This window comes from Arachis duranensis, chromosome 3 (assembly GCF_000817695.3).
Source record: "Arachis duranensis cultivar V14167 chromosome 3, aradu.V14167.gnm2.J7QH, whole genome shotgun sequence".
Lineage (NCBI taxonomy): Eukaryota > Viridiplantae > Streptophyta > Magnoliopsida > Fabales > Fabaceae > Arachis > Arachis duranensis.
Window position 1 is genome coordinate 107880205 of NC_029774.3, and position 5936 is coordinate 107886140.

The 5936-nt window shown below is 36.1% G+C and overlaps 2 non-coding genes across 2 annotated transcripts; both read right to left on the reverse strand.

The window, feature by feature from the left end:
* Nucleotides 1–767: 767 nt before the first annotated feature.
* On the reverse strand, nt 768–876 carry LOC127746364 (small nucleolar RNA R71). The gene has a single exon (XR_008007983.1). It is a non-coding gene; the product is annotated as a small nucleolar RNA R71 (small nucleolar RNA).
* A 4274-nt stretch (nt 877–5150) lies between these two features.
* Nucleotides 5151–5254, reverse strand: LOC127746226 (small nucleolar RNA R71). Its single transcript, XR_008007846.1, has one exon. It is a non-coding gene; the product is annotated as a small nucleolar RNA R71 (small nucleolar RNA).
* Nucleotides 5255–5936: the final 682 nt, after the last annotated feature.

Sequence of the window (5936 nt, forward strand, 5' to 3'; positions counted from 1 at the left end):
TTTTGTTTTATTTTTTATTTTCAAAAATTTTAGGGTTATTGTCCTTTTAGTTTTTGAAAATTTTTAAGTTATTTTCTCTCTTGTTGTTTCAAATTTTTTGGTTAATTGTTCACTTTGTTTTACTTATTTTTTTTTACATAGGATATCTCATTGGGAGCTCTCTATACTTTGACATAGAAACTCCCATTTTTTCTTTGTTTCTTGTTGTTTATGAGCAGGAACATGGACAAAGAACCCCTTCTCAATTTTGATTCTGAACCTGAAAGAACCTTGAGGCAGCGTTTGCAACAAACTAAAGCATACAAAACTGGAGAGAAAGTCAAGGAAACTTTTGAGAAGGAAGTTGAAGAACCCACTATGGCAGTTAATGGAGGGAATCCGAATGCTGAAGAGCAAGCAAGAAAGTTGCTTGTCTCATACACTGCACCCACACCTGACTTCTATGGGTGCAGTATAGCTACACCTGCAATTGGTGTTAACAATTTCGAGTTCAAGCCTCAATTGGCCACTCTGGTGCAACAAAACTGTCAGTTTCATAGACTCCCGCAGGAGGACTACAACAAATTTATATCTGACTTCCTGCAAATCTGTGACACTATTAAGACAAATGGAGTGAACCCTGAGGTTTACAAGCCCATGCTCTTCTCTTTGCTATAATGGACAGAGCAAAGCAGTGGCTTGATTCTCAGCCCAAGGAGAGCTTGGACACATGGGTGAAGGTAGTCACTGAATTTTTAACTAAATTCTTTCCACGCCAGAAGCTGACTAAGCTTAGGGTAGATGTCTAGATCTTCAGACAGAAAGATGGAGAGTCCCTCTATGAGGCCTGGAAAAGATACAAACAGATGATCAGGAGATGCCCTCCTAACATGGTTTCAGACTGGATCAGGCTGCAAATTTTTTATGATGGCCTCTCTGAGATAGCCAAGATGTCATTGGATCATTTTGCAGGTGGTTCTCTACACATGAAGAAGACGCCTGAAGAGGCAGATGAGCTTATTAAGATGGTTGTCAATAACCAGTACTTATACACTTATAAGAGGAACCCTGTAAACACTGGGGCTACTCAAAAGAGATGAATCATGGAGGCAGATACACTGGACGCCATCTTGGCTCAAAACAAGATCCTGTCCCAGCAGATTAACATGATCTCTCAACACTTGACGGAGATACAAGTTTCAACAGTCAACTATCTAGATGCATCTTATGATATGACTGGAAGCTACATCCAACGGGACGTTGGTGGCTATGCTCAACCCACTAATGAGCAAGTTAATTACATGGGAAATTCTTCTAGAAATCCCAACAATGATTACTATGCCAATACTTTCAATCAAGAATGGAGGAATTACCCTAACGTTTCATGGAGGGAGCAACCACAAAGACCCCAGTTGGGGTTCCACAACAATCAGGGTGGAGCCAATCAGAATAGGTCTAACAATAGGCAGTTCCACCCCTCTCAACAACAAGGACCCTCTCAAGACAATTCTAACTTGGCCACTGATGAGCGGATAATTTATACGCTTTTTGGCATTGTTTTTAGGTAGTTTTTAGTAGGATCTAGCTACTTTTAGGGATATTTTTATTAGTTTTTATGCAAAATTCACATTTCTGGACTTTACTACGAGTTTGTGTGTTTTTTTGTGATTTCAGGTATTTTCTGGCTGAAATTGAGGGACCAGAGCAAAAATCTTATAGGAGGCTGACAAAGGACTGCTGATGTTGTTGGAATCTGACCTTTCTGCACTCGAAATGGATTTTCTGGAGCTACAGAACTCCAAATGGCACGCTCTTAATTTCGTTGGAAAGTAGACATCCAGAGCTTTCCAGAAATATATAATAGTTTATTCTTTATTTGAGTTTAGATGATGCAAACTGGCGTTCAACGCCAGTTCCATGCTGCATTCTGGAGTAAAACGCCAGAAACACGTCACAGACCAGAGTTAAATGCCAAAAACACGTTACAACTTGGCGTTTAACTCCAAGAGAAGCCTCTGCACGTGTAAAGCTCAAGCTCAACCCAAGCACACATCAAAGTGGGCCCCGGAAGTGGATTTCTGCATTTAGACTTATTTCTGTAAACCCTAGTAACTAGTTTAGTATAAATAGAACTTTTTACTATTGTATTTAAATCTTTGGATTATCTTTTGATCCTTTGATCATGTTTTGGGGGCTGGCCTCATGGCCATGCCTGGACCTTGTTCTTTTGTATTTTCAACGGTGGAGTTTCTACACACCATAGATTAAGGTGTGGAGCTCTGCTGTACCTCAAGAATTAATGCAAAGTACTACTATTTTTCTATTCAACTCTTGTTTATTTCTATTCTAATATATCCATTCGCGCCTAAGAACTTGATGAATGTGATGATTATGTGACACTCATCATCATTCTCACCTATGAACGCGTGCCTGTCAACCACTTCTGTTCTACAAGCAAATAAGCTAGAATGAGTATCTCTTGGGTTCCTTAACCAGAATCTTCGTGGTATAAGCTAGAATCCATTGGCAGCATTCTTGAGAATCCGGAAAGTCTAAACCTTGTCTGTGGTATTCCGAGTAGGATTCAGGGATTGAATGACTGTGACGAGCTTCAAACTCACGAGTGTTGGGCGTAGTGATAGATGCAAAAGGATCAATGGATCCTATTACAGCATGATCGAGAACCGACAGATGATTAGCCGTACTGTGACAGAGCACCTGGACCATTTTCACTGAGAGGACAGACGGTAGCCATTGACAACGGTGATCCCCTAACATACAGCTTGCCATAGAAAGCAATATACACGATTGGATGGAGACAGCCGGAAAGCAGACGTTCAAAGAGCCACACAGTATCTTCATGCGCTTATCTGAAATTCCCACCATTGAATTACATAAGTATCTCTATCTTATTTTATGCTTTATTTATCTTTATATTTGAAAACCATTATAACCATTAGAATCCGCCTGACTGAGATTTACAAGATGACCATAGCTGCTTCATACCAACAATCTCCGTGGGATCGACCCTTACTCACGTAAGGTTTATTACTTGGACGACCCAGTGCACTTGCTGGTTAATGATGCAAAGTTGTGAAGAAAGTGCTAAGATTATAAACGCGCATATCAAGTTGAGCGCCATTGTTAGAGATCACAATTTTGTGCACCAAGTTTTTGGCGCCGTTGCTGGGGATTGTTCGAGTTTGGACAACTGACGGTTCATCTTGTTGCTCAGATTAGGTAATTTTCTTTTCAAAAAATTTTCAAAAAAAAAAAATCTTTCAAAAAAGTTTTTCTTTGTTTTTCGTTTTTCTAATAATAATTTTTGAAAAAACCAAAAAAAAAAATTAATAAAATCATAAAAACCAAAAATATTTTGTGTTTTTTGTTTGAGTCTAGTATCAATTTTAAGTTTAATGTCAATTGCATATTTTTAATTTTTCTCAAAATTTTCGAAAAATTCATGCATGTGTTCTTCATGATCTTCAAGTTGTTCTTGATAAGTCTTCTTGTTTGATCTTTATATTTTCTTGTTTTGTGTCTTTTCTTGTTTTTTTATATGCATTCTTGTTTTATTAGTGTCTAAATATGAAAAATTTCTAAGTTTGGTGTCTTGTATGTGTTTCTTTTCTTAAAAATTTTTCAAAAACAAGTCTTGATATTAATCTTGATCTTCAAAGTGTTCTTGGTGTTCATCTTAACATTCATAGTGTTCTTGCATGCATCATTGGTTTTTATCCAAAATTTTCATGTTTTGGGTCATATTTGTGTTTCTCTCTCTCATCATTAAAAAATTTAAAAAAATAAAAAATATCTTTTCCTTGTTTTACTCATGAATTTCGAAATCTTTGGGTTGACTTAGTCAAAATTTTTTAAATAAGTTGTTTCTTATTAGTCAAGTCAAGATTTCAATTTTAAAAATCTTATCTTTTCAAAATCTTTTTCAAAAATCAAATCTGTTTCATTTTTTTATTTATTTTCAAAAATTTTTAAAATTTATTTTCAAAATCTTTTTCTTATCTTTATTTCATAATTTTCGAAAAGTTACTAATAATTAATGTGATTGATTCAAAAATTTGAAGTTTGTTACTTTCTTGTTAAGAAAGGTTCAATCTCTAAATTCTAGAATCATATCTTTTAGTTTCTTGTTAGTCAAGTAATCAATTTTAATTTTAAAAATCAAATCTTTTTAACTTCCTTTTCAAATCTTTTTCAAAATATCTTTTCAATCATATCTTTTTAACCATATCTTTTTCAAATCAAATCAATTTCAAAATCTTTTCTAACTTCTTATCTTTTCAAAATTGATTTTCAAATATTTTTCAACTAACTAATTGACTTTTTGTTTGTTTTACTATATCTTATCTTTTTCAAAACCACCTAACTACTTTTCTATCTCTAATTTTCAAAAATCACTAACAATTTTTTCAAATTAATTTTCAAAAACTCCTCTCTCTCATCTCCTTATATTTATTTACTAACACTTCTCTTCATCTAAAAATTCGAACCATCTCCTCTCCTCTGTGTTCAAATTTTCCTTATCTTTTTTCTATTCTTTTCTTCTTCTACTCACATAAAGGAATCTCTATACTGTGACATAGAGGATTCCTCTTCTTTTCTGTTCTCTTCTTTTTCATATGAGCAGGAGCAAGGACAGGAATATTCTTGTTGAAGCAGATCCTGAACCTGAAAGGACTCTAAGGAGGAAGCTAAGGGAAGCTAAAGCACAACCCTCTGCAGAGGACTTGACAGAAACATTCGAAAAAGAAGAAGACATTGCAGCCGAAAATAACAACAATGCAAGGAAGATGCTTGGTGACTTCACTGCACCAAATTCCAACTTACATGGAAGAAGCATCTCAATTCCTGCCATTGGAGCAAACAATTTTGAGCTAAAACCTCAATTAGTTTCTCTGATGCAACAGAATTACAAGTTTCATGGACTTCCATCAGAAGATCCTTTTCAGTTCTTAACTGAATTCTTGCAGATCTGTGATACTGTTAAGACCAATGGGGTTGATCCCGAGGTCTACAGACTTATACTTTTCCTTTTTGCTGTAAGAGACAGAGCTAGAGTATGGTTGGACTTTCAACCTAAAGACAGCCTGAATTCTTGGGATAAGCTGGTCACGGCTTTCTTAGCCAAGTTCTTTCCTCCTCAAAAACTGAGCAAGCTTAGAGTGGATGTTCAAACCTTCAGACAAAAAGAAGGTGAATCCCTCTATGAAGCTTGGGAGAGATACAATAAATTGACCAAAAAGTGTCCTTCTGACATACTTTCAGAATGGACCATCCTGGATATATTCTATGATGGTCTGTCTGAAATATCTAAGATGTCATTTGACCATTCTACAGGTGGATCTATTCACCTAAAAAAAATGCCTGCAGAAGCTCAGGAACTCATTGACATGGTTACAAATAACCAGTTCATGTACACTTCTGAGAGGAATCTTGTGAGTAATGGGACGCCTCAAAAGAAGGGAGTTCTCGAAATTGATGCTCTGAATGCCATATTGGCTCAGAACAAAATATTGACCCAACAATTCAAAATGATATCTCAGAGTCTGAATGGATTGCAAAATACATCCAACAGTACTAAAGAAGCATCTTCTGAAAAAGAGGCTTATGATCCTGAGAACCCTGTAATGGCAGAGGTAAATTACATGGGTGAAGCCATTGGCAACACCTATAACGTTTCATGGAGAAATCATCCAAATTTCTCATGGAAGGATCAACAAAAGCCTCAACAAGGCTTTAATAATGGTGGAAGAAACAGGTTTAGCAATAGCAAACCTTTTCCATCATCTTCTCAGCAACAGACAGAGAATTCTGAGCAGAGCCCCTCTAGCTTAACAAATATAGTCTCTGATCTATCTAAGGCCACTTTAAGTTTCATGAATGAAACAAGGTCCTCCATTAGAAACTTGGAGGCACAAGTGGGTCAGCTGAGTAAGAAA